This window comes from Hoplias malabaricus, chromosome 15, assembly GCF_029633855.1.
Source record: "Hoplias malabaricus isolate fHopMal1 chromosome 15, fHopMal1.hap1, whole genome shotgun sequence".
In the NCBI taxonomy this organism is placed as follows: domain Eukaryota; kingdom Metazoa; phylum Chordata; class Actinopteri; order Characiformes; family Erythrinidae; genus Hoplias; species Hoplias malabaricus.
The window spans coordinates 23,029,736-23,054,090 of record NC_089814.1 but is presented as its reverse complement, the minus strand read 5'-3'; the positions used below and the strand labels follow the sequence as shown (position 1 = coordinate 23,054,090).

General features: G+C 52.4%; 29 non-coding genes across 29 annotated transcripts; 8 read left to right on the top strand and 21 right to left on the bottom strand.

Moving 5' to 3' along the window:
* The first annotated feature begins 642 nt into the window (after positions 1-642).
* On the top strand, positions 643-715 carry trnaa-agc (transfer RNA alanine (anticodon AGC)). The gene has a single exon. It is a non-coding gene; the product is annotated as a tRNA-Ala (tRNA).
* Positions 716-3,066: 2,351 nt separating this feature from the next.
* Positions 3,067-3,139, top strand: trnaa-agc (transfer RNA alanine (anticodon AGC)). Its single transcript has one exon. It is a non-coding gene; the product is annotated as a tRNA-Ala (tRNA).
* Positions 3,140-4,036: 897 nt separating this feature from the next.
* trnaa-agc (transfer RNA alanine (anticodon AGC)) lies at positions 4,037-4,109 on the top strand. Its single transcript has one exon. It is a non-coding gene; the product is annotated as a tRNA-Ala (tRNA).
* Positions 4,110-4,379: 270 nt separating this feature from the next.
* trnav-uac (transfer RNA valine (anticodon UAC)) lies at positions 4,380-4,452 on the bottom strand. Its single transcript has one exon. It is a non-coding gene; the product is annotated as a tRNA-Val (tRNA).
* Positions 4,453-5,347: 895 nt separating this feature from the next.
* Positions 5,348-5,420, bottom strand: trnav-uac (transfer RNA valine (anticodon UAC)). The gene has a single exon. It is a non-coding gene; the product is annotated as a tRNA-Val (tRNA).
* Positions 5,421-6,315: 895 nt separating this feature from the next.
* Positions 6,316-6,388, bottom strand: trnav-uac (transfer RNA valine (anticodon UAC)). Its single transcript has one exon. It is a non-coding gene; the product is annotated as a tRNA-Val (tRNA).
* An 895-nt stretch (positions 6,389-7,283) lies between these two features.
* trnav-uac (transfer RNA valine (anticodon UAC)) lies at positions 7,284-7,356 on the bottom strand. The gene has a single exon. It is a non-coding gene; the product is annotated as a tRNA-Val (tRNA).
* An 895-nt stretch (positions 7,357-8,251) lies between these two features.
* On the bottom strand, positions 8,252-8,324 carry trnav-uac (transfer RNA valine (anticodon UAC)). Its single transcript has one exon. It is a non-coding gene; the product is annotated as a tRNA-Val (tRNA).
* A 552-nt stretch (positions 8,325-8,876) lies between these two features.
* trnaa-agc (transfer RNA alanine (anticodon AGC)) lies at positions 8,877-8,949 on the top strand. Its single transcript has one exon. It is a non-coding gene; the product is annotated as a tRNA-Ala (tRNA).
* A 270-nt stretch (positions 8,950-9,219) lies between these two features.
* On the bottom strand, positions 9,220-9,292 carry trnav-uac (transfer RNA valine (anticodon UAC)). The gene has a single exon. It is a non-coding gene; the product is annotated as a tRNA-Val (tRNA).
* A 552-nt stretch (positions 9,293-9,844) lies between these two features.
* On the top strand, positions 9,845-9,917 carry trnaa-agc (transfer RNA alanine (anticodon AGC)). The gene has a single exon. It is a non-coding gene; the product is annotated as a tRNA-Ala (tRNA).
* A 270-nt stretch (positions 9,918-10,187) lies between these two features.
* Positions 10,188-10,260, bottom strand: trnav-uac (transfer RNA valine (anticodon UAC)). The gene has a single exon. It is a non-coding gene; the product is annotated as a tRNA-Val (tRNA).
* Positions 10,261-10,812: 552 nt separating this feature from the next.
* trnaa-agc (transfer RNA alanine (anticodon AGC)) lies at positions 10,813-10,885 on the top strand. The gene has a single exon. It is a non-coding gene; the product is annotated as a tRNA-Ala (tRNA).
* Positions 10,886-11,155: 270 nt separating this feature from the next.
* On the bottom strand, positions 11,156-11,228 carry trnav-uac (transfer RNA valine (anticodon UAC)). Its single transcript has one exon. It is a non-coding gene; the product is annotated as a tRNA-Val (tRNA).
* An 895-nt stretch (positions 11,229-12,123) lies between these two features.
* On the bottom strand, positions 12,124-12,196 carry trnav-uac (transfer RNA valine (anticodon UAC)). Its single transcript has one exon. It is a non-coding gene; the product is annotated as a tRNA-Val (tRNA).
* An 895-nt stretch (positions 12,197-13,091) lies between these two features.
* On the bottom strand, positions 13,092-13,164 carry trnav-uac (transfer RNA valine (anticodon UAC)). The gene has a single exon. It is a non-coding gene; the product is annotated as a tRNA-Val (tRNA).
* Positions 13,165-14,059: 895 nt separating this feature from the next.
* On the bottom strand, positions 14,060-14,132 carry trnav-uac (transfer RNA valine (anticodon UAC)). Its single transcript has one exon. It is a non-coding gene; the product is annotated as a tRNA-Val (tRNA).
* Positions 14,133-15,027: 895 nt separating this feature from the next.
* trnav-uac (transfer RNA valine (anticodon UAC)) lies at positions 15,028-15,100 on the bottom strand. The gene has a single exon. It is a non-coding gene; the product is annotated as a tRNA-Val (tRNA).
* A 552-nt stretch (positions 15,101-15,652) lies between these two features.
* On the top strand, positions 15,653-15,725 carry trnaa-agc (transfer RNA alanine (anticodon AGC)). Its single transcript has one exon. It is a non-coding gene; the product is annotated as a tRNA-Ala (tRNA).
* Positions 15,726-15,995: 270 nt separating this feature from the next.
* On the bottom strand, positions 15,996-16,068 carry trnav-uac (transfer RNA valine (anticodon UAC)). Its single transcript has one exon. It is a non-coding gene; the product is annotated as a tRNA-Val (tRNA).
* Positions 16,069-16,620: 552 nt separating this feature from the next.
* Positions 16,621-16,693, top strand: trnaa-agc (transfer RNA alanine (anticodon AGC)). The gene has a single exon. It is a non-coding gene; the product is annotated as a tRNA-Ala (tRNA).
* Positions 16,694-16,963: 270 nt separating this feature from the next.
* trnav-uac (transfer RNA valine (anticodon UAC)) lies at positions 16,964-17,036 on the bottom strand. Its single transcript has one exon. It is a non-coding gene; the product is annotated as a tRNA-Val (tRNA).
* An 895-nt stretch (positions 17,037-17,931) lies between these two features.
* Positions 17,932-18,004, bottom strand: trnav-uac (transfer RNA valine (anticodon UAC)). Its single transcript has one exon. It is a non-coding gene; the product is annotated as a tRNA-Val (tRNA).
* Positions 18,005-18,898: 894 nt separating this feature from the next.
* trnav-uac (transfer RNA valine (anticodon UAC)) lies at positions 18,899-18,971 on the bottom strand. The gene has a single exon. It is a non-coding gene; the product is annotated as a tRNA-Val (tRNA).
* Positions 18,972-19,866: 895 nt separating this feature from the next.
* Positions 19,867-19,939, bottom strand: trnav-uac (transfer RNA valine (anticodon UAC)). The gene has a single exon. It is a non-coding gene; the product is annotated as a tRNA-Val (tRNA).
* Positions 19,940-20,833: 894 nt separating this feature from the next.
* On the bottom strand, positions 20,834-20,906 carry trnav-uac (transfer RNA valine (anticodon UAC)). Its single transcript has one exon. It is a non-coding gene; the product is annotated as a tRNA-Val (tRNA).
* An 895-nt stretch (positions 20,907-21,801) lies between these two features.
* Positions 21,802-21,874, bottom strand: trnav-uac (transfer RNA valine (anticodon UAC)). The gene has a single exon. It is a non-coding gene; the product is annotated as a tRNA-Val (tRNA).
* Positions 21,875-22,769: 895 nt separating this feature from the next.
* On the bottom strand, positions 22,770-22,842 carry trnav-uac (transfer RNA valine (anticodon UAC)). The gene has a single exon. It is a non-coding gene; the product is annotated as a tRNA-Val (tRNA).
* An 894-nt stretch (positions 22,843-23,736) lies between these two features.
* On the bottom strand, positions 23,737-23,809 carry trnav-uac (transfer RNA valine (anticodon UAC)). Its single transcript has one exon. It is a non-coding gene; the product is annotated as a tRNA-Val (tRNA).
* Positions 23,810-24,355: the final 546 nt, after the last annotated feature.

The following is a 24,355-nucleotide window of genomic DNA, read 5'->3' as shown; positions in this document are numbered from 1 at the left end:
CGTACCGAAATCAGCCACTTTGCCCGTGGCGCAGTGGCCCTTTCTTTGATTTTCCAGCGAGGCGCTGAACACATTACTCCGACAGCAGTCACAATCGCAGGGCAGTTTTCCAATCCGACCGCATGGACTTTGTCCAGAAGCTCCCCCCTCGTTAGGGCAGAGGAGACCGACTTCCCACGTGAAAGGCAGATCTGCTCCCCACGAAACTAATGAAAATGGCTTGATGGCCTGTGTCATACGCTGCTGGACTTTTAGCTTGAGTCTAAGCTGTGCATGGGCTTGTCTGTGGTAGCAACTGAAGTTCAGAGGGTGGTGAGCTACATCGCCCCTCCTGGTCCCAACATGGAACAGCGCACTCAGTAAGATCACTTCAACTTAAGCAGCCCTGAAGGGCACAGAGACGTTGCCTATGACCGCACTTTAAGGCATCTTGATTGAGCCATGGACCTTTAAAGCATTCAGCTGCGCCTCGTCCGGATGAGCTATCCATCGTCCAAGGCCTTGCGCTTGCGCGTGCCAGCTGGCGCGTACGCCGACCATGCTCTGTGTCGTTAGCCCTGTACCATGTGAGCCAAGAAGTCCCTGGGCTTTGGAGACGGGTATGTCTTTGGCATTAAATGATACGAGCGCAGCAAAGGAAAAGGGGAATTAGCTCAAATGGTAGAGCGCTCGCTTAGCATGCGAGAGGTAGCGGGATCGATGCCCGCATTCTCCAGCAAGAGCTTTTATCCAAGGTCCACGCAAAGAGACTGACAGAGGCCACGGCGCTTGCTGGGTTAACGCGAAAAAGCCATTTTGGCCCGTACGGGGATCGAACCCGCGACCTTGGCGTTATTAGCACCACGCTCTAACCAACTGAGCTAACCGGCCTTGGGGACCGAGCGCCCGTCAAGCAGGAATGACAAAGGAGCTCCCAGTGACGACGATCGATGTACATGCAAGAAAAATGTTTCTCTCGGGCCGTGAAAAACAGAAGAGGAGCTCTCGTGTTTCTGCCCGGTTTCGATCCGGGGACCTTTCGCGTGTTAGGCGAACGTGATAACCACTACACTACAGAAACCAGCTACACTCCTCGAGGCCACCTTGAGATTCCACAGGCCACATGGGACCAGTACAGCTTGACTTTGGACTGACGTACTGATCAATTCTTTACATGGTGAAATACACCTGCACTTTACCGTGAGCCAGGACCCTGCGTCTTGGAGACTTGGCCGTACCGAAATCAGCCACTTTGCCCGTGGCGCAGTGGCCCTTTCTTTGATTTTCCAGCGAGGCGCTGAACACATTACTCCGACAGCAGTCACAATCGCAGGGCAGTTTTCCAATCCGACCGCATGGATTTTGTCCAGAAGCTCCCCCCTCGTTAGGGCAGAGGAGACCGACTTCCCACGTGAAAGGCAGATCTGCTCCCCACGAAACTAATGAAAATGGCTTGATGGCCTGTGTCATACGCTGCTGGACTTTTAGCTTGAGTCTAAGCTGTGCATGGGCTTGTCTGTGGTAGCAACTGAAGTTCAGAGGGTGGTGAGCTACATCGCCCCTCCTGGTCCCAACATGGAACAGCGCACTCAGTAAGATCACTTCAACTTAAGCAGCCCTGAAGGGCACAGAGACGTTGCCTATGACCGCACTTTAAGGCATCTTGATTGAGCCATGGACCTTTAAAGCATTCAGCTGCGCCTCGTCCGGATGAGCTATCCATCGTCCAAGGCCTTGCGCTTGCGCGTGCCAGCTGGCGCGTATGCCGACCATGCTCTGTGTCGTTAGCCCTGTACCATGTGAGCCAAGAAGTCCCTGGGCTTTGGAGACGGGTATGTCTTTGGCATCAAATGATACGAGCGCAGCAAAGGAAAAGGGGAATTAGCTCAAATGGTAGAGCACTTGCTTAGCATGCGAGAGGTAGCGGGATCGATGCCTGCATTCTCCAGCAAGAGCTTTTATCCAAGGTCCACGCAAAGAGACTGACAGAGGCCACGGCACTTGCTGGGTTAACGTGAAAAAGCTGTTTTGGCCCGTACGGGGATCGAACCCGCGACCTTGGCATTATTAGCACCACGCTCTAACCAACTGAGCTAACCGGCCTTGGGGACCAAGCGCCCGTCAAGCAGGAACGACAAAGGAGCTCCCAGTGACGACGATCGATGTACATGCAAGAAAAATGTTTCTCTCGGGCCGTGAAAAACAGAAGAGGAGCTCTCGTGTTTCTGCCCGGTTTCGAAACGGGGACCTTTCGCGTGTTAGGCGAACGTGATAACCACTACACTACAGAAACCAGCTACACTCCTCGAGGCCACCTTGAGATTCCACAGGCCACATGGGACCAGTACAGCTTGACTTTGGACTGACGTACTGATCAATTCTTTACATGGTGAAATACACCTGCACTTTACCGTGAGCCAGGACCCTGCGTCTTGGAGACTTGGCCGTACCGAAATCAGCCACTTTGCCCGTGGCGCAGTGGCCCTTTCTTTGATTTTCCAGCGAGGCGCTGAACACATTACTCCGACAGCAGTCACAATCGCAGGGCAGTTTTCCAATCCGACCGCATGGACTTTGTCCAGAAGCTCCCCCCTCGTTAGGGCAGAGGAGACCGACTTCCCACGTGAAAGGCAGATCTGCTCCCCACGAAACTAATGAAAATGGCTTGATGGCCTGTGTCATACGCTGCTGGACTTTTAGCTTGAGTCTAAGCTGTGCATGGGCTTGTCTGTGGTAGCAACTGAAGTTCAGAGGGTGGTGAGCTACATCGCCCCTCCTGGTCCCAACATGGAACAGCGCACTCAGTAAGATCACTTCAACTTAAGCAGCCCTGAAGGGCACAGAGACGTTGCCTATGACCGCACTTTAAGGCATCTTGATTGAGCCATGGACCTTTAAAGCATTCAGCTGCGCCTCGTCCGGATGAGCTATCCATCGTCCAAGGCCTTGCGCTTGCGCGTGCCAGCTGGCGCGTACGCCGACCATGCTCTGTGTCGTTAGCCCTGTACCATGTGAGCCAAGAAGTCCCTGGGCTTTGGAGACGGGTATGTCTTTGGCATCAAATGATACGAGCGCAGCAAAGGAAAAGGGGAATTAGCTCAAATGGTAGAGCGCTCGCTTAGCATGCGAGAGGTAGCGGGATCGATGCCCGCATTCTCCAGCAAGAGCTTTTATCCAAGGTCCACGCAAAGAGACTGACAGAGGCCACGGCGCTTGCTGGGTTAACGTGAAAAAGCTGTTTTGGCCCGTACGGGGATCGAACCCGCGACCTTGGCGTTATTAGCACCACGCTCTAACCAACTGAGCTAACCGGCCTCGGGGACCGAGTGCCCGTCAAGCAGGAATGACAAAGGAGCTCCCAGTGACGACGATCGATGTACATGAAAGAAAAATGTTTCTCTCGGGCCGTGAAAAACAGAAGAGGAGCTCTCGTGTTTCTGCCCGGTTTCGAACCGGGGACCTTTCGCGTGTTAGGCGAATGTGATAACCACTACACTACAGAAACCAGCTGCGCTCCACGAGGCACCCTGAGCTCCACACACCACGTGGGACCAGTACAGCTTGACTTTGGACTGATGTACTAATCTATTCTTTACATGGTGAAATACACCTGCGCTTTACCATGAGCCAGGACTCTGCATCCTAAAGACTTGGCCGTATACATATCAGCGACGTTGCCCGTAGCGCAGTGGCCCTTTCTTTGATTTTCCACCGATGCGCTGAACACATTACTCCGACAGCAGTCACAATCGCAGGGCAGTTTTCCAATGCGACCGCATGCACTTTGTCCAGAAGCAGCCCAGAATAGCACAGAGACATTGCCTATGGCCACACTTTAAGGCATCTTGATTGAGCCATGGACCTTTAAAGCATTCATCTGCGCCTCGTCCGGATGAGCTGTCCATCGTCCAGGGTCTCATGCTTGCGTGTGCCAGCTCGCGCGTACGACGACCATACTGGGCGTTCTTAGCCTTGGACCATGTGAGCCAAAAAGTCCCTGGGCTTTGGAGACAGGTATGTCTTTTGCATGAAATGATACAAGTGCAACAATGCAAAAGGGGAGTTAGCTCAAATGGTAGAGCGCTCGCTTAGCATGCGAGAGGTAGCGGGATCGATGCCCGCATTCTCCAGCAAGAGCTTTTATCCAAGGTCCACGCGAAGAGACTGACGGAGGCCACGGTGCTTGCTGGGTTAACGTGCAAAAACGTTCTTGGCCCGTACGGGGATCGAACCCGCGACCTTGGCGTTATTAGCACCACGCTCTAACCAACTGAGCTAACCGGCCTCGGGGACCGAGCGCCCGTCAAGCAGGAACGACAAAGGAGCTCCCAGTGACGGCGATTGAAGTAGATGCAAGAAATATTTCGCTCGGGCTGTGGAAAACTGAAGAGGATCTCCCGTGTTTCTGCCCGGTTTCGAACCGGGGACCTTTCGCATGTAAGGCGAACGTGATAACCACTACACTACAGAAACCGGCTGCGCTGCACAAGGCACCCTGAGCTCCACACACCACGTGGGACCAGTACAGCTTGACTTTGGACTGATGTACTAATCTATTCTTTACATGGTGAAATACACCTGCGCTTTACCATGAGCCAGGACTCTGCATCCTAAAGACTTGGCCGTATACATATCAGCGACGTTGCCCGTAGCGCAGTGGCCCTTTCTTTGATTTTCCACCGATGCGCTGAACACATTACTCCGACAGCAGTCACAATCGCAGGGCAGTTTTCCAATGCGACCGCATGCACTTTGTCCAGAAGCAGCCCAGAATAGCACATAGACATTGCCTATGGCCACACTTTAAGGCATCTTGATTGAGCCATGGACCTTTAAAGCATTCATCTGCGCCTCGTCCGGATGAGCTGTCCATCGTCCAGGGTCTCGTGCTTGCGTGTGCCAGCTCGCGCGTACGACGACCATACTGGGCGTTCTTAGCCTTGGACCATGTGAGCCAAAAAGTCCCTGGGCTTTGGAGACAGGTATGTCTTTTGCATGAAATGATACAAGTGCAACAATGCAAAAGGGGAATTAGCTCAAATGGTAGAGCGCTCGCTTAGCATGCGAGAGGTAGCGGGATCGATGCCTGCATTCTCCAGCAAGAGGTTTTATCCAAGGTCCACGCGAAGAGACTGACGGAGGCCACGGTGCTTGCTGGGTTAACGTGCAAAAACGTTCTTGGCCCGTACGGGGATCGAACCCGCGACCTTGGCGTTATTAGCACCACGCTCTAACCAACTGAGCTAACCGGCCTCGGAGACCTAGTGTTTGTCAAGCAGGATCAACAAAGGAGCTCCCAGTGACGGCGATTGAAGTAGATGCAAGAAATATTTCGCTCGGGCTGTGGAAAACTGAAGAGGATCTCCCGTGTTTCTGCCCGGTTTCGAACCGGGGACCTTTCGCATGTAAGGCGAACGTGATAACCACTACACTACAGAAACCGGCTGCGCTGCACAAGGCACCCTGAGCTCCACACACCACGTGGGACCAGTACAGCTTGACTTTGGACTGATGTACTAATCTATTCTTTACATGGTGAAATACACCTGCGCTTTACCATGAGCCAGGACTCTGCATCCTAAAGACTTGGCCGTATACATATCAGCGACGTTGCCCGTAGCGCAGTGGCCCTTTCTTTGATTTTCCACCGATGCGCTGAACACATTACTCCGACAGCAGTCACAATCGCAGGGCAGTTTTCCAATGCGACCGCATGCACTTTGTCCAGAAGCAGCCCAGAATAGCACATAGACATTGCCTATGGCCACACTTTAAGGCATCTTGATTGAGCCATGGACCTTTAAAGCATTCATCTGCGCCTCGTCCGGATGAGCTGTCCATCGTCCAGGGTCTCGTGCTTGCGTGTGCCAGCTCGCGCGTACGACGACCATACTGGGCGTTCTTAGCCTTGGACCATGTGAGCCAAAAAGTCCCTGGGCTTTGGAGACAGGTATGTCTTTTGCATGAAATGATACAAGTGCAACAATGCAAAAGGGGAATTAGCTCAAATGGTAGAGCGCTCGCTTAGCATGCGAGAGGTAGCGGGATCGATGCCTGCATTCTCCAGCAAGAGGTTTTATCCAAGGTCCACGCGAAGAGACTGACGGAGGCCACGGTGCTTGCTGGGTTAACGTGCAAAAACGTTCTTGGCCCGTACGGGGATCGAACCCGCGACCTTGCCGTTATTAGCACCACGCTCTAACCAACTGAGCTAACCGGCCTCGGAGACCAAGTGTTCGTCAAGCAGGATCAACAAAGGAGCTCCCAGTGACGGCGATTGAAGTAGATGCAAGAAATATTTCGCTCGGGCTGTGGAAAACAGAAGAGGATCTCCCGTGTTTCTGCCCGGTTTCGAACCGGGGACCTTTCGCATGTAAGGCGAACGTGATAACCACTACACTACAGAAACCAGCTGCGCTCCACAAGGCACCCTGAGCTCCACACACCACGTGGGACCAGTACAGCTTGACTTTGGACTGATGTACTAATCTATTCTTTACATGGTGAAATACACCTGCGCTTTACCATGAGCCAGGACTCTGCATCCTAAAGACTTGGCCGTATACATATCAGCGACGTTGCCCGTAGCGCAGTGGCCCTTTCTTTGATTTTCCACCGATGCGCTGAACACATTACTCCGACAGCAGTCACAATCGCAGGGCAGTTTTCCAATGCGACCGCATGCACTTTGTCCAGAAGCAGCCCAGAATAGCACAGAGACATTGCCTATGGCCACACTTTAAGGCATCTTGATTGAGCCATGGACCTTTAAAGCATTCATCTGCGCCTCGTCCGGATGAGCTGTCCATCGTCCAGGGTCTCGTGCTTGCATGTGCCAGCTCGCGCGTACGACGACCATACTGGGCGTTCTTAGCCTTGGACCATGTGAGCCAAAAAGTCCCTGGGCTTTGGAGACAGGTATGTCTTTTGCATGAAATGATACAAGTGCAACAATGCAAAAGGGGAATTAGCTCAAATGGTAGAGCGCTCGCTTAGCATGCGAGAAGTAGCGGGATCGATGCCCGCATTCTCCAGCAAGAGCTTTTATCCAAGGTCCACGCGAAGAGACTGACGGAGGCCACGGTGCTTGCTGGGTTAACGTGCAAAAACATTCTTGGCCCGTACGGGGATCGAACCCGCGACCTTGCCGTTATTAGCACCACGCTCTAACCAACTGAGCTAACCGGCCTCGGAGACCAAGTGTTCGTCAAGCAGGATCAACAAAGGAGCTCCCAGTGTCGGCGATTGAAGTAGATGCAAGAAATATTTCGCTCGGGCTGTGGAAAACTGAAGAGGATCTCCCGTGTTTCTGCCCGGTTTCGAACCGGGGACCTTTCGCGTGTAAGGCGAACGTGATAACCACTACACTACAGAAACCAGCTGCGCTCCACAAGGCACCCTGAGCTCCACACACCACGTGGGACCAGTACAGCTTGACTTTGGACTGATGTACTAATCTATTCTTTACATGGTGAAATACACCTGCGCTTTACCATGAGCCAGGACTCTGCATCCTAAAGACTTGGCCGTATACATATCAGCGACGTTGCCCGTAGCGCAGTGGCCCTTTCTTTGATTTTCCACCGATGCGCTGAACACATTACTCCGACAGCAGTCACAATCGCAGGGCAGTTTTCCAATGCGACCGCATGCACTTTGTCCAGAAGCAGCCCAGAATAGCACAGAGACATTGCCTATGGCCACACTTTAAGGCATCTTGATTGAGCCATGGACCTTTAAAGCATTCATCTGCGCCTCGTCCGGATGAGCTGTCCATCGTCCAGGGTCTCGTGCTTGCGTGTGCCAGCTCGCGCGTACGACGACCATACTGGGCGTTCTTAGCCTTGGACCATGTGAGCCAAAAAGTCCCTGGGCTTTGGAGACAGGTATGTCTTTTGCATGAAATGATACAAGTGCAACAATGCAAAAGGGAAATTAGCTCAAATGGTAGCGTGCTCGCTTAGCATGCGAGAGGTAGCGGGATCGATGCCCGCATTCTCCAGCAAGAGCTTTTATCCAAGGTCCACGCGAAGAGACTGACGGAGGCCACGGTGCTTGCTGGGTTAACGTGCAAAAACGTTCTTGGCCCGTACGGGGATCGAACCCGCGACCTTGCCGTTATTAGCACCACGCTCTAACCAACTGAGCTAACCGGCCTCGGAGACCAAGTGTTCGTCAAGCAGGATCAACAAAGGAGCTCCCAGTGACGGCGATTGAAGTAGATGCAAGAAATATTTCGCTCGGGCTGTGGAAAACTGAAGAGGATCTCCCGTGTTTCTGCCCGGTTTCGAACCGGGGACCTTTCACATGTAAGGCGAACGTGATAACCACTACACTACAGAAACCAGCTGCGCTCCACAAGGCACCCTGAGCTCCACACACCACGTGGGACCAGTACAGCTTGACTTTGGACTGATGTACTAATCTATTCTTTACATGGTGAAATACACCAGCGCTTTACCATGAGCCAGGACTCTGCATCCTAAAGACTTGGCCGTATACATATCAGCGACGTTGCCCGTAGCGCAGTGGCCCTTTCTTTGATTTTCCACCGATGCGCTGAACACATTACTCCGACAGCAGTCACAATCGCAGGGCAGTTTTCCAATGCGACCGCATGCACTTTGTCCAGAAGCAGCCCAGAATAGCACAGAGACATTGCCTATGGCCACACTTTAAGGCATCTTGATTGAGCCATGAACCTTTAAAGCATTCATCTGCGCCTCGTCCGGATGAGCTGTCCATCGTCCAGGGTCTCGTGCTTGCGTGTGCCAGCTCGCGCGTACGACGACCATACTGGGCGTTCTTAGCCTTGGACCATGTGAGCCAAAAAGTCCCTGGGCTTTGGAGACAGGCATGTCTTTTGCATGAAATGATACAAGTGCAACAATGCAAAAGGGGAATTAGCTCAAATGGTAGAGCGCTCGCTTAGCATGCGAGAGGTAGCGGGATCGATGCCCGCATTCTCCAGCAAGAGCTTTTATCCAAGGTCCACGCGAAGAGACTGACGGAGGCCACGGTGCTTGCTGGGTTAACGTGCAAAAACGTTCTTGGCCCGTACGGGGATCGAACCCACGACCTTGGCGTTATTAGCACCACGCTCTAACCAACTGAGCTAACCGGCCTCGGAGACAAAGTGTTCGTCAAGCAGGATCAACAAAGGAGCTCCCAGTGACGGCGATTGAAGTAGATGCAAGAAAAATTTCGCTCGGGCTGTGGAAAACTGAAGAGGATCTCCCGTGTTTCTGCCCGGTTTCGAACCGGGGACCTTTCGCGTGTAAGGCGAACGTGATAACCACTACACTACACAAACCAGCTGCGCTCCACAAGGCACCCTGAGCTCCACACACCACGTGGGACCAGTACAGCTTGACTTTGGACTGATGTACTAATCTATTCTTTACATGGTGAAATACACCTGCGCTTTACCATGAGCCAGGACTCTGCATCCTAAAGACTTGGCCGTATACATATCAGCGACGTTGCCGTTAGCGCAGTGGCCCTTTCTTTGATTTTCCACCGATGCGCTGAACACATTACTCCGACAGCAGTCACAATCGCAGGGCAGTTTTCCAATGCGACCGCATGCACTTTGTCCAGAAGCAGCCCAGAATAGCACAGAGACATTGCCTATGGCCACACTTTAAGGCATCTTGATTGAGCCATGGACCTTTAAAGCATTCATCTGCGCCTCGTCCGGATGAGCTGTCCATCGTCCAGGGTCTCGTGCTTGCGTGTGCCAGCTCGCGCGTACGACGACCATACTGGGCGTTCTTAGCCTTGGACCATGTGAGCCAAAAAGTCCCTGGGCTTTGGAGACAGGTATGTCTTTTGCATGAAATGATACAAGTGCAACAATGCAAAAGGGGAATTAGCTCAAATGGTAGAGCGCTCGCTTAGCATGCGAGAGGTAGCGGGATCGATACCCGCATTCTCCAGCAAGAGCTTTTATCCAAGGTCCACGCGAAGAGACTGACGGAGGCCACGGTGCTTGCTGGGTTAACGTGCAAAAACGTTCTTGGCCCGTACGGGGATCGAACCCGCGACCTTGGCGTTATTAGCACCACGCTCTAACCAACTGAGCTAACCGGCCTCGGAGACAAAGTGTTCGTCAAGCAGGATCAACAAAGGAGCTCCCAGTGACGGCGATTGAAGTAGATGCAAGAAATATTTCGCTCGGGCTGTGGAAAACTGAAGAGGATCTCCCGTGTTTCTGCCCGGTTTCGAACCGGGGACCTTTCGCGTGTAAGGCGAACGTGATAACCACTACACTACAGAAACCAGCTGCGCTCCACAAGGCACCCTGAGCTCCACACACCACGTGGGACCAGTACAGCTTGACTTTGGACTGATGTACTAATCTATTCTTTACATGGTGAAATACACCTGCGCTTTACCATGAGCCAGGACTCTGCATCCTAAAGACTTGGCCGTATACATATCAGCGACGTTGCCCGTAGCGCAGTGGCCCTTTCTTTGATTTTCCACCGATGCGCTGAACACATTACTCCGACAGCAGTCACAATCGCAGGGCAGTTTTCCAATGCGACCGCATGCACTTTGTCCAGAAGCAGCCCAGAATAGCACAGAGACATTGCCTATGGCCACACTTTAAGGCATCTTGATTGAGCCATGGACCTTTAAAGCATTCATCTGCGCCTCGTCCGGATGAGCTGTCCATCGTCCAGGGTCTCGTGCTTGCGTGTGCCAGCTCGCGCGTACGACGACCATACTGGGCGTTCTTAGCCTTGGACCATGTGAGCCAAAAAGTCCCTGGGCTTTGGAGACAGGTATGTCTTTTGCATGAAATGATACAAGTGCAACAATGCAAAAGGGGAATTAGCTCAAATGGTAGAGCGCTCGCTTAGCATGCGAGAGGTAGCGGGATCGATGCCCGCATTCTCCAGCAAGAGCTTTTATCCAAGGTCCACGCGAAGAGACTGACGGAGGCCACGGTGCTTGCTGGGTTAACGTGCAAAAACGTTCTTGGCCCGTACGGGGATCGAACCCGCGACCTTGGCGTTATTAGCACCACGCTCTAACCAACTGAGCTAACCAGCCTCGGAGACCAAGCGTTCGTCAAGCAGGAGCAACAAAGGAGCTCCCAGTGACGGCGATTGAAGTAGATGCAAGAAATATTTCGCTCGGGCTGTGGAAAACAGAAGAGGATCTTCCGTGTTTCTGCCCGGTTTCGAACCGGGGACCTTTCGCATGTAAGGCGAACGTGATAACCACTACACTACAGAAACCAGCTGCGCTCCACAAGGCACCCTGAGCTCCACAGACCACATGGGACTAGTACAGCTTGACTTTGGACTGATGTACTAATCTATTCTTTACATGGTGAAATACACCTGCGCTTTACCATGAGCCAGGACTCTGCATCCTAAAGACTTGGCCGTATACATATCAGCGACGTTGCCCGTAGCGCAGTGGCCCTTTCTTTGATTTTCCACCGATGCGCTGAACACATTACTCCGACAGCAGTCACAATCGCAGGGCAGTTTTCCAATGCGACCGCATGCACTTTGTCCAGAAGCAGCCCAGAATAGCACAGAGACATTGCCTATGGCCACACTTTAAGGCATCTTGATTGAGCCATGAACCTTTAAAGCATTCATCTGCGCCTCGTCCGGATGAGCTGTCCATCGTCCAGGGTCTCGTGCTTGCGTGTGCCAGCTCGCGCGTACGACGACCATACTGGGCGTTCTTAGCCTTGGACCATGTGAGCCAAAAAGTCCCTGGGCTTTGGAGACAGGTATGTCTTTTGCATGAAATGATACAAGTGCAACAATGCAAAAGGGGAATTAGCTCAAATGGTAGAGCACTCGCTTAGCATGCGAGAGGTAGCGGGATCGATGCCCGCATTCTCCAGCAAGAGCTTTTATCCAAGGTCCACGCGAAGAGACTGACGGAGGCCACGGTGCTTGCTGGGTTAACGTGCAAAAACGTTCTTGGCCCGTACGGGGATCGAACCCGCGACCTTGGCGTTATTAGCACCACGCTCTAACCAACTGAGCTAACCAGCCTCGGAGACCAAGCGTTCGTCAAGCAGGAGCAACAAAGGAGCTCCCAGTGACGGCGATTGAAGTAGATGCAAGAAATATTTCGCTCGGGCTGTGGAAAACAGAAGAGGATCTCCCGTGTTTCTGCCCGGTTTCGAACCGGGGACCTTTCGCATGTAAGGCGAACGTGATAACCACTACACTACAGAAACCAGCTGCGCTCCACAAGGCACCCTGAGCTCCACAGACCACATGGGACTAGTACAGCTTGACTTTGGACTGATGTACTAATCTATTCTTTACATGGTGAAATACACCTGCGCTTTACCATGAGCCAGGACTCTGCATCCTAAAGACTTGGCCGTATACATATCAGCGACGTTGCCCGTAGCGCAGTGGCCCTTTCTTTGATTTTCCACCGATGCGCTGAACACATTACTCCGACAGCAGTCACAATCGCAGGGCAGTTTTCCAATGCGACCGCATGCACTTTGTCCAGAAGCAGCCCAGAATAGCACAGAGACATTGCCTATGGCCACACTTTAAGGCATCTTGATTGAGCCATGAACCTTTAAAGCATTCATCTGCGCCTCGTCCGGATGAGCTGTCCATCGTCCAGGGTCTCGTGCTTGCGTGTGCCAGCTCGCGCGTACGACGACCATACTGGGCGTTCTTAGCCTTGGACCATGTGAGCCAAAAAGTCCCTGGGCTTTGGAGACAGGTATGTCTTTTGCATGAAATGATACAAGTGCAACAATGCAAAAGGGGAATTAGCTCAAATGGTAGAGCACTCGCTTAGCATGCGAGAGGTAGCGGGATCGATGCCCGCATTCTCCAGCAAGAGCTTTTATCCAAGGTCCACACGAAGAGACTGACGGAGGCCACGGTGCTTGCTGGGTTAACGTGCAAAAACATTCTTGGCCCGTACGGGGATCGAACCCGCGACCTTGGCGTTATTAGCACCACGCTCTAACCAACTGAGCTAACCGGCCTCTGAGACCAAGCTTTCGTCAAGCAGGAGCAACAAAGGAGCTCCCAGTGACGGCGATTGAAGTAGATGCAAGAAATATTTCGCTCGGGCTGTGGAAAACAGAAGAGGATCTCCCGTGTTTCTGCCCGGTTTCGAACCGGGGACCTTTCGCGTGTAAGGCGAACGTGATAACCACTACACTACAGAAACCAGCTGCGCTCCACAAGGCACCCTGAGCTCCACACACCACGTGGGACCAGTACAGCTTGACTTTGGACTGATGTACTAATCTATTCTTTACATGGTGAAATACACCTGCGCTTTACCATGAGCCAGGACTCTGCATCCTAAAGACTTGGCCGTATACATATCAGCGACGTTGCCCGTAGCGCAGTGGCCCTTTCTTTGATTTTCCACCGATGCGCTGAACACATTACTCCGACAGCAGTCACAATCGCAGGGCAGTTTTCCAATGCGACCGCATGCACTTTGTCCAGAAGCAGCCCAGAATAGCACAGAGACATTGCCTATGGCCACACTTTAAGGCATCTTGATTGAGCCATGGACCTTTAAAGCATTCATCTGCGCCTCGTCCGGATGAGCTGTCCATCGTCCAGGGTCTCGTGCTTGCATGTGCCAGCTCGCGCGTACGACGACCATACTGGGCGTTCTTAGCCTTGGACCATGTGAGCCAAAAAGTCCCTGGGCTTTGGAGACAGGTATGTCTTTTGCATGAAATGATACAAGTGCAACAATGCAAAAGGGGAATTAGCTCAAATGGTAGAGCGCTCGCTTAGCATGCGAGAAGTAGCGGGATCGATGCCCGCATTCTCCAGCAAGAGCTTTTATCCAAGGTCCACGCGAAGAGACTGACGGAGGCCACGGTGCTTGCTGGGTTAACGTGCAAAAACGTTCTTGGCCCGTACGGGGATCGAACCCGCGACCTTGGCGTTATTAGCACCACGCTCTAACCAACTGAGCTAACCGGCCTTGGAGACAAAGTGTTCGTCAAGCAGGATCAACAAAGGAGCTCCCAGTGACGGCGATTGAAGTAGATGCAAGAAATATTTCGCTCGGGCTGTGGAAAACTGAAGAGGATCTCCCGTGTTTCTGCCCGGTTTCGAACCGGGGACCTTTCGCGTGTAAGGCGAACGTGATAACCACTACACTACAGAAACCAGCTGCGCTGCACAAGGCACCCTGAGCTCCACACACCACGTGGGACCAGTACAGCTTGACTTTGGACTGATGTACTAATCTATTCTTTACATGGTGAAATACACCTGCGCTTTACCATGAGCCAGGACTCTGCATCCTAAAGACTTGGCCGTATACATATCAGCGACGTTGCCCGTAGCGCAGTGGCCCTTTCTTTGATTTTCCACCGATGCGCTGAACACATTACTCCGACAGCAGTCACAATCGCAGGGCAGTTTTCCAATGCGACCGCATGCACTTTGTCCAGAAGCAGCCCAGAATAGCACAGAGACATTGCCTATGGCCACACTTTAAGGCATCTTGATTGAGCCATGGACCTTTAAAGCATTCATCTGCGCCTCGTCCGGATGAGCTGTCCATCGTCCAGGGTCTCGTGCTTGCGTGTGCCAGCTCGCGCGTACGACGACCATACTGGGCGTTCTTAGCCTTGGACCATGTGAGCCAAAAAGTCCCTGGGCTTTGGAGACAGGTATGTCTTTTGCATGAAATGATACAAGTGCAACAATGCAAAAGGGAAATTAGCTCAAATGGTAGAGTGCTCGCTTAGCATGCGAGAGGTAGCGGGATCGATGCCCGCATTCTCCAGCAAGAGCTTTTATCCAAGGTCCACGCGAAGAGACTGACGGAGGCCACGGTGCTTGCTGGGTTAACGTGCAAAAACGTTCTTGGCCCGTACGGGGATCGAACCCGCGACCTTGCCGTTATTAGCACCACGCTCTAACCAACTGAGCTAACCGGCCTCGGAGACCAAGTGTTCGTCAAGCAGGATCAACAAAGGAGCTCCCAGTGACGGCGATTGAAGTAGATGCAAGAAATATTTCGCTCGGGCTGTGGAAAACTGAAGAGGATCTCCCGTGTTTCTGCCCGGTTTCGAACCGGGGACCTTTCACATGTAAGGCGAACGTGATAACCACTACACTACAGAAACCAGCTGCGCTCCACAAGGCACCCTGAGCTCCACACACCACGTGGGACCAGTACAGCTTGACTTTGGACTGATGTACTAATCTATTCTTTACATGGTGAAATACACCAGCGCTTTACCATGAGCCAGGACTCTGCATCCTAAAGACTTGGCCGTATACATATCAGCGACGTTGCCCGTAGCGCAGTGGCCCTTTCTTTGATTTTCCACCGATGCGCTGAACACATTACTCCGACAGCAGTCACAATCGCAGGGCAGTTTTCCAATGCGACCGCATGCACTTTGTCCAGAAGCAGCCCAGAATAGCACAGAGACATTGCCTATGGCCACACTTTAAGGCATCTTGATTGAGCCATGAACCTTTAAAGCATTCATCTGCGCCTCGTCCGGATGAGCTGTCCATCGTCCAGGGTCTCGTGCTTGCGTGTGCCAGCTCGCGCGTACGACGACCATACTGGGCGTTCTTAGCCTTGGACCATGTGAGCCAAAAAGTCCCTGGGCTTTGGAGACAGGTATGTCTTTTGCATGAAATGATACAAGTGCAACAATGCAAAAGGGGAATTAGCTCAAATGGTAGAGCGCTCGCTTAGCATGCGAGAGGTAGCGGGATCGATGCCCGCATTCTCCAGCAAGAGCTTTTATCCAAGGTCCACGCGAAGAGACTGACGGAGGCCACGGTGCTTGCTGGGTTAACGTGCAAAAACGTTCTTGGCCCGTACGGGGATCGAACCCGCGACCTTGGCGTTATTAGCACCACGCTCTAACCAACTGAGCTAACCGGCCTCTGAGACCAAGCTTTCGTCAAGCAGGAGCAACAAAGGAGCTCCCAGTGACGGCGATTGAAGTAGATGCAAGAAATATTTCGCTCGGGCTGTGGAAAACATAAGAGGATCTCCCGTGTTTCTGCCCGGTTTCGAACCGGGGACCTTTCGCGTGTAAGGCGAACGTGATAACCACTACACTACAGAAACCAGCTGTGCTCCACAAGGCACCCTGAGCTCCACACACCACGTGGGACCAGTACAGCTTGACTTTGGACTGATGTACTAATCTATTCTTTACATGGTGAAATACACCTGCGCTTTACCATGAGCCAGGACTCTGCATCCTAAAGACTTGGCCGTATACATATCAGCGACGTTGCCCGTAGCGCAGTGGCCCTTTCTTTGATTTTCCACCGATGCGCTGAACACATTACTCCGACAGCAGTCACAATCGCAGGGCAGTTTTCCAATGCGACCGCATGCACTTTGTCCAGAAGCAGCCCAGAATAGCACAGAGACATTGCCTATGGCCACACTTTAAGGCATCTTGATTGAGCCATGGACCTTTAAAGCATTCATCTGCGCCTCGTCCGGATGAGCTGTCCATCGTCCAGGGTCTCGTGCTTGCGTGTGCCAGCTCGCGCGTACGACGACCATACTGGGCGTTCTTAGCCTTGGACCATGTGAGCCAAAAAGTCCCTGGGCTTTGGAGACAGGTATGTCTTTTGCATGAAATGATACAAGTGCAACAATGCAAAAGGGGAATTAGCTCAAATGGTAGAGCGCTCGCTTAGCATGCGAGAGGTAGCGGGATCGATGCCCGCATTCTCCAGCAAGAGCTTTTATCCAAGGTCCACGCGAAGAGACTGACGGAGGCCACGGTGCTTGCTGGGTTAACGTGCAAAAACGTTCTTGGCCCGTACGGGGATCGAACCCGCGACCTTGGCGTTATTAGCACCACGCTCTAACCAACTGAGCTAACCGGCCTCTGAGACCAAGCTTTCGTCAAGCAGGAGCAACAAAGGAGCTCCCAGTGACGGCGATTGAAGTAGATGCAAGAAATATTTCGCTCGGGCTGTGGAAAACAGAAGAGGATCTCCCGTGTTTCTGCCCGGTTTCGAACCGGGGACCTTTCGCATGTAAGGCGAACGTGATAACCACTACACTACAGAAACCGGCTGCGCTCCACAAGGCACCCTGAGCTCCACACACCACGTGGGACCAGTACAGCTTGACTTTGGACTGATGTACTAATCTATTCTTTACATGGTGAAATACACCTGCGCTTTACCATGAGCCAGGACTCTGCATCCTAAAGACTTAGCCGTATACATATCAGCGACGTTGCCCGTAGCGCAGTGGCCCTTTCTTTGATTTTCCACCGATGCGCTGAACACATTACTCCGACAGCAGTCACAATCGCAGGGCAGTTTTCCAATGCGACCGCATGCACTTTGTCCAGAAGCAGCCCAGAATGGCACAGAGACATTGCCTATGGCCACACTTTAAGGCATCTTGATTGAGCCATGGACCTTTAAAGCATTCATCTGCGCCTCGTCCGGATGAGCTGTCCATCGTCCAGGGTCTCGTGCTTGCGTGTGCCAGCTCGCGCGTACGACGACCATACTGGGCGTTCTTAGCCTTGGACCATGTGAGCCAAAAAGTCCCTGGGCTTTGGAGACAGGTATGTCTTTTGCATGAAATGATACAAGTGCAACAAGGCAAAAGGGGAATTCGCTCAAATGGTAGAGCGCTCGCTTAGCATGCGAGAGGTAGCGGGATCGATGCCCGCATTCTCCAGCAAGAGCTTTTATCCAAGGTCCACGCGAAGAGACTAACGGAGGCCACGGTGCTTGCTGGGTTAACGTGCAAAAACGTTCTTGGCCCGTACGGGGATCGAACCCACGACCTTGGCGTTATTAGCACCACGCTCTAACCAACTGAGCTAACCAGCCTCGGAGACCAAGCATTCGTCAAGCAGGAGCAACAAAGGAGCTCCCAGTGACGGCGATTGAAGTAGATGCAAGAAATATTTCGCTCGGGCTGTGGAAAACAGAAGAGGATCTCCCGTGTTTCTGCCCGGTTTCGAACCGGGGACCTTTCGCATGTAAGGCGAACGTGATAACCACTACACTACAGAAACCAGCTGCGCTCCACAAGGCACCCTGAGCTCCACAGACCACATGGGACCAGTACAGCTTGACTTTGGACTGATGTACTAATCTATTCTTTACATGGTGAAATACACCTGCGCTTTACCATGAGCCAGGACTCTGCATCCTAAAGACTTGGCCGTATACATATCAGCGACGTTGCCCGTAGCGCAGTGGCCCTTTCTTTGATTTTCCACCGATGCGCTGAACACATTACTCCGACAGCAGTCACAATCGCAGGGCAGTTTTCCAATGCGACCGCATGCACTTTGTCCAGAAGCAGCCCAGAATAGCACAGAGACATTGCCTATGGCCACACTTTAAGGCATCTTGATTGAGCCATGAACCTTTAAAGCATTCATCTGCGCCTCGTCCGGATGAGCTGTCCATCGTCCAGGGTCTCGTGCTTGCGTGTGCCAGCTCGCGCGTACGACGACCATACTGGGCGTTCTTAGCCTTGGACCATGTGAGCCAAAAAGTCCCTGGGCTTTGGAGACAGGTATGTCTTTTGCATGAAATGATACAAGTGCAACAATGCAAAAGGGGAATTAGCTCAAATGGTAGAGCACTCGCTTAGCATGCGAGAGGTAGCGGGATCGATGCCCGCATTCTCCAGCAAGAGCTTTTATCCAAGGTCCACACGAAGAGACTGACGGAGGCCACGGTGCTTGCTGGGTTAACGTGAAAAACGTTCTTGGCCCGTACGGGGATCGAACCCGCGACCTTGGCGTTATTAGCACCACGCTCTAACCAACTGAGCTAACCGGCCTCTGAGACCAAGCTTTCGTCAAGCAGGAGCAACAAAGGAGCTCCCAGTGACGGCGATTGAAGTAGATGCAAGAAATATTTCGCTCGGGCTGTGGAAAACATAAGAGGATCTCCCGTGTTTCTGCCCGGTTTCGAACCGGGGACCTTTCGCGTGTAAGGCGAACGTGATAACCACTACACTACAGAAACCAGCTGCGCTCCACAAGGCACCCTGAGCTCCACACACCACGTGGGACCAGTACAGCTTGACTTTGGACTGATGTACTAATCTATTCTTTACATGGTGAAATACACCTGCGCTTTACCATGAGCCAGGACTCTGCATCCTAAAGACTTAGCCGTATACATATCAGCGACGTTGCCCGTAGCGCAGTGGCCCTTTCTTTGATTTTCCACCGATGCGCTGAACACATTACTCCGACAGCAGTCACAATCGCAGGGCAGTTTTCCAATGCGACCGCATGCACTTTGTCCAGAAGCAGCCCAGAATAGCACAGAGACATTGCCTATGGCCACACTTTAAGGCATCTTGATTGAGCCATGGACCTTTAAAGCATTCATCTGCGCCTCGTCCGGATGAGCTGTCCATCGTCCAGGGTCTCGTGCTTGCGTGTGCCAGCTCGCGCGTACGACGACCATACTGGGCGTTCTTAGCCTTGGACCATGTGAGCCAAAAAGTCCCTGGGCTTTGGAGACAGGTATGTCTTTTGCATGAAATGATACAAGTGCAACAAGGCAAAAGGGGAATTCGCTCAAATGGTAGAGCGCTCGCTTAGCATGCGAGAGGTAGCGGGATCGATGCCCGCATTCTCCAGCAAGAGCTTTTATCCAAGGTCCACGCGAAGAGACTAACGGAGGCCACGGTGCTTGCTGGGTTAACGTGCAAAAACGTTCTTGGCCCGTACGGGGATCGAACCCGCGACCTTGGCGTTATTAGCACCACGCTCTAACCAACTGAGCTAACCAGCCTCGGAGACCAAGCATTCGTCAAGCAGGAGCAACAAAGGAGCTCCCAGTGACGGCGATTGAAGTAGATGCAAGAAATATTTCGCTCGGGCTGTGGAAAACAGAAGAGGATCTCCCGTGTTTCTGCCCGGTTTCGAACCGGGGACCTTTCGCATGTAAGGCGAACGTGATAACCACTACACTACAGAAACCAGCTGCGCTCCACAAGGCACCCTGAGCTCCACAGACCACATGGGACCAGTACAGCTTGACTTTGGACTGATGTACTAATCTATTCTTTACATGGTGAAATACACCTGCGCTTTACCATGAGCCAGGACTCTGCATCCTAAAGACTTGGCCGTATACATATCAGCGACGTTGCCCGTAGCGCAGTGGCCCTTTCTTTGATTTTCCACCGATGCGCTGAACACATTACTCCGACAGCAGTCACAATCGCAGGGCAGTTTTCCAATGCGACCGCATGCACTTTGTCCAGAAGCAGCCCAGAATAGCACAGAGACATTGCCTATGGCCACACTTTAAGGCATCTTGATTGAGCCATGAACCTTTAAAGCATTCATCTGCGCCTCGTCCGGATGAGCTGTCCATCGTCCAGGGTCTCGTGCTTGCGTGTGCCAGCTCGCGCGTACGACGACCATACTGGGCGTTCTTAGCCTTGGACCATGTGAGCCAAAAAGTCCCTGGGCTTTGGAGACAGGTATGTCTTTTGCATGAAATGATACAAGTGCAACAATGCAAAAGGGGAATTAGCTCAAATGGTAGAGCACTCGCTTAGCATGCGAGAGGTAGCGGGATCGATGCCCGCATTCTCCAGCAAGAGCTTTTATCCAAGGTCCACACGAAGAGACTGACGGAGGCCACGGTGCTTGCTGGGTTAACGTGAAAAACGTTCTTGGCCCGTACGGGGATCGAACCCGCGACCTTGGCGTTATTAGCACCACGCTCTAACCAACTGAGCTAACCGGCCTCTGAGACCAAGCTTTCGTCAAGCAGGAGCAACAAAGGAGCTCCCAGTGACGGCGATTGAAGTAGATGCAAGAAATATTTCGCTCGGGCTGTGGAAAACATAAGAGGATCTCCCGTGTTTCTGCCCGGTTTCGAACCGGGGACCTTTCGCGTGTAAGGCGAACGTGATAACCACTACACTACAGAAACCAGCTGCGCTCCACAAGGCACCCTGAGCTCCACACACCACGTGGGACCAGTACAGCTTGACTTTGGACTGATGTACTAATCTATTCTTTACATGGTGAAATACACCTGCGCTTTACCATGAGCCAGGACTCTGCATCCTAAAGACTTAGCCGTATACATATCAGCGACGTTGCCCGTAGCGCAGTGGCCCTTTCTTTGATTTTCCACCGATGCGCTGAACACATTACTCCGACAGCAGTCACAATCGCAGGGCAGTTTTCCAATGCGACCGCATGCACTTTGTCCAGAAGCAGCCCAGAATAGCACAGAGACATTGCCTATGGCCACACTTTAAGGCATCTTGATTGAGCCATGGACCTTTAAAGCATTCATCTGCGCCTCGTCCGGATGAGCTGTCCATCGTCCAGGGTCTCGTGCTTGCGTGTGCCAGCTCGCGCGTACGACGACCATACTGGGCGTTCTTAGCCTTGGACCATGTGAGCCAAAAAGTCCCTGGGCTTTGGAGACAGGTATGTCTTTTGCATGAAATGATACAAGTGCAACAAGGCAAAAGGGGAATTAGCTCAAATGGTAGAGCGCTTGCTTAGCATGCGAGAGGTAGCGGGATCGATGCCCGCATTCTCCAGCAAGAGCTTTTATCCAAGGTCCACGCGAAGAGACTGATGGAGGCCACGGTGCTTGCTGGGTTAACGTGCAAAAACGTTCTTGGCCCGTACGGGGATCGAACCCGCGACCTTGCCGTTATTAGCACCACGCTCTAACCAACTGAGCTAACCGGCCTCGGAGACCAAGTGTTCGTCAAGCAGGATCAACAAAGGAGCTCCCAGTGACGGCGATTGAAGTAGATGCAAGAAATATTTCGCTCGGGCTGTGGAAAACTGAAGAGGATCTCCCGTGTTTCTGCCCGGTTTCGAACCGGGGACCTTTCGCATGTAAGGCGAACGTGATAACCACTACACTACAGAAACCAGCTGCGCTCCACAAGGCACCCTGAGCTCCACACACCACGTGGGACCAGTACAGCTTGACTTTGGACTGATGTACTAATCTATTCTTTACATGGTGAAATACACCTGCGCTTTACCATGAGCCAGGACTCTGCATCCTAAAGACTTGGCCGTATACATATCAGCGACGTTGCCCGTAGCGCAGTGGCCCTTTCTTTGATTTTCCACCGATGCGCTGAACACATTACTCCGACAGCAGTCACAATCGCAGGGCAGTTTTCCAATGCGACCGCATGCACTTTGTCCAGAAGCAGCCCAGAATAGCACAGAGACATTGCCTATGGCCACACTTTAAGGCATCTTGATTGAGCCATGGACCTTTAAAGCATTCATCTGCGCCTCGTCCGGATGAGCTGTCCATCGTCCAGGGTCTCGTGCTTGCGTGTGCCAGCTCGCGCGTACGACGACCATACTGGGCGTTCTTAGCCTTGGACCATGTGAGCCAAAAAGTCCCTGGGCTTTGGAGACAGGTATGTCTTTTGCATGAAATGATACAAGTGCAACAATGCAAAAGGGAAATTAGCTCAAATGGTAGAGTGCTCGCTTAGCATGCGAGAGGTAGCGGGATCGATGCCCGCATTCTCCAGCAAGAGCTTTTATCCAAGGTCCACGCGAAGAGACTGACGGAGGCCACGGTGCTTGCTGGGTTAACGTGCAAAAACATTCTTGGCCCGTACGGGGATCGAACCCGCGACCTTGCCGTTATTAGCACCACGCTCTAACCAACTGAGCTAACCGGCCTCGGAGACCAAGTGTTCGTCAAGCAGGATCAACAAAGGAGCTCCCAGTGACGGCGATTGAAGTAGATGCAAGAAATATTTCGCTCGGGCTGTGGAAAACTGAAGAGGATCTCCCGTGTTTCTGCCCGGTTTCGAACCGGGGACCTTTCACATGTAAGGCGAACGTGATAACCACTACACTACAGAAACCAGCTGCGCTCCACAAGGCACCCTGAGCTCCACACACCACGTGGGACCAGTACAGCTTGACTTTGGACTGATGTACTAATCTATTCTTTACATGGTGAAATACACCTGCGCTTTACCATGAGCCAGGACTCTGCATCCTAAAGACTTGGCCGTATACATATCAGCGACGTTGCCCGTAGCGCAGTGGCCCTTTCTTTGATTTTCCACCGATGCGCTGAACACATTACTCCGACAGCAGTCACAATCGCAGGGCAGTTTTCCAATGCGACCGCATGCACTTTGTCCAGAAGCAGCCCAGAATAGCACAGAGACATTGCCTATGGCCACACTTTAAGGCATCTTGATTGAGCCATGAACCTTTAAAGCATTCGTCTGCGCCTCGTCCGGATGAGCTGTCCATCGTCCAGGGTCTCGTGCTTGCGTGTGCCAGCTCGCGCGTACGACGACCATACTGGGCGTTCTTAGCCTTGGACCATGTGAGCCAAAAAGTCCCTGGGCTTTGGAGACAGGTATGTCTTTTGCATGAAATGATACAAGTGCAACAATGCAAAAGGGGAATTAGCTCAAATGGTAGAGCACTCGCTTAGCATGCGAGAGGTAGCGGGATCGATGCCCGCATTCTCCAGCAAGAGCTTTTATCCAAGGTCCACACGAAGAGACTGACGGAGGCCACGGTGCTTGCTGGGTTAACGTGAAAAACGTTCTTGGCCCGTACGGGGATCGAACCCGCGACCTTGGCGTTATTAGCACCACGCTCTAACCAACTGAGCTAACCGGCCTCTGAGACCAAGCTTTCGTCAAGCAGGAGCAACAAAGGAGCTCCCAGTGACGGCGATTGAAGTAGATGCAAGAAATATTTCGCTCGGGCTGTGGAAAACATAAGAGGATCTCCCGTGTTTCTGCCCGGTTTCGAACCGGGGACCTTTCGCGTGTAAGGCGAACGTGATAACCACTACACTACAGAAACCAGCTGCGCTCCACAAGGCACCCTGAGCTCCACACACCACGTGGGACCAGTACAGCTTGACTTTGGACTGATGTACTAATCTATTCTTTACATGGTGAAATACACCTGCGCTTTACCATGAGCCAGGACTCTGCATCCTAAAGACTTGGCCGTATACATATCAGCGACGTTGCCCGTAGCGCAGTGGCCCTTTCTTTGATTTTCCACCGATGCGCTGAACACATTACTCCGACAGCAGTCACAATCGCAGGGCAGTTTTCCAATGCGACCGCATGCACTTTGTCCAGAAGCAGCCCAGAATGGCACAGAGACATTGCCTATGGCCACACTTTAAGGCATCTTGATTGAGCCATGGACCTTTAAAGCATTCATCAGCGCCTCGTCCGGATGAGCTGTCCATCGTCCAGGGTCTCGTGCTTGCGTGTGCCAGCTCGCGCGTACGACGACCATACTGGGCGTTCTTAGCCTTGGACCATGTGAGCCAAAAAGTCCCTGGGCTTTGGAGACAGGTATGTCTTTTGCATGAAATGATACAAGTGCAACAAG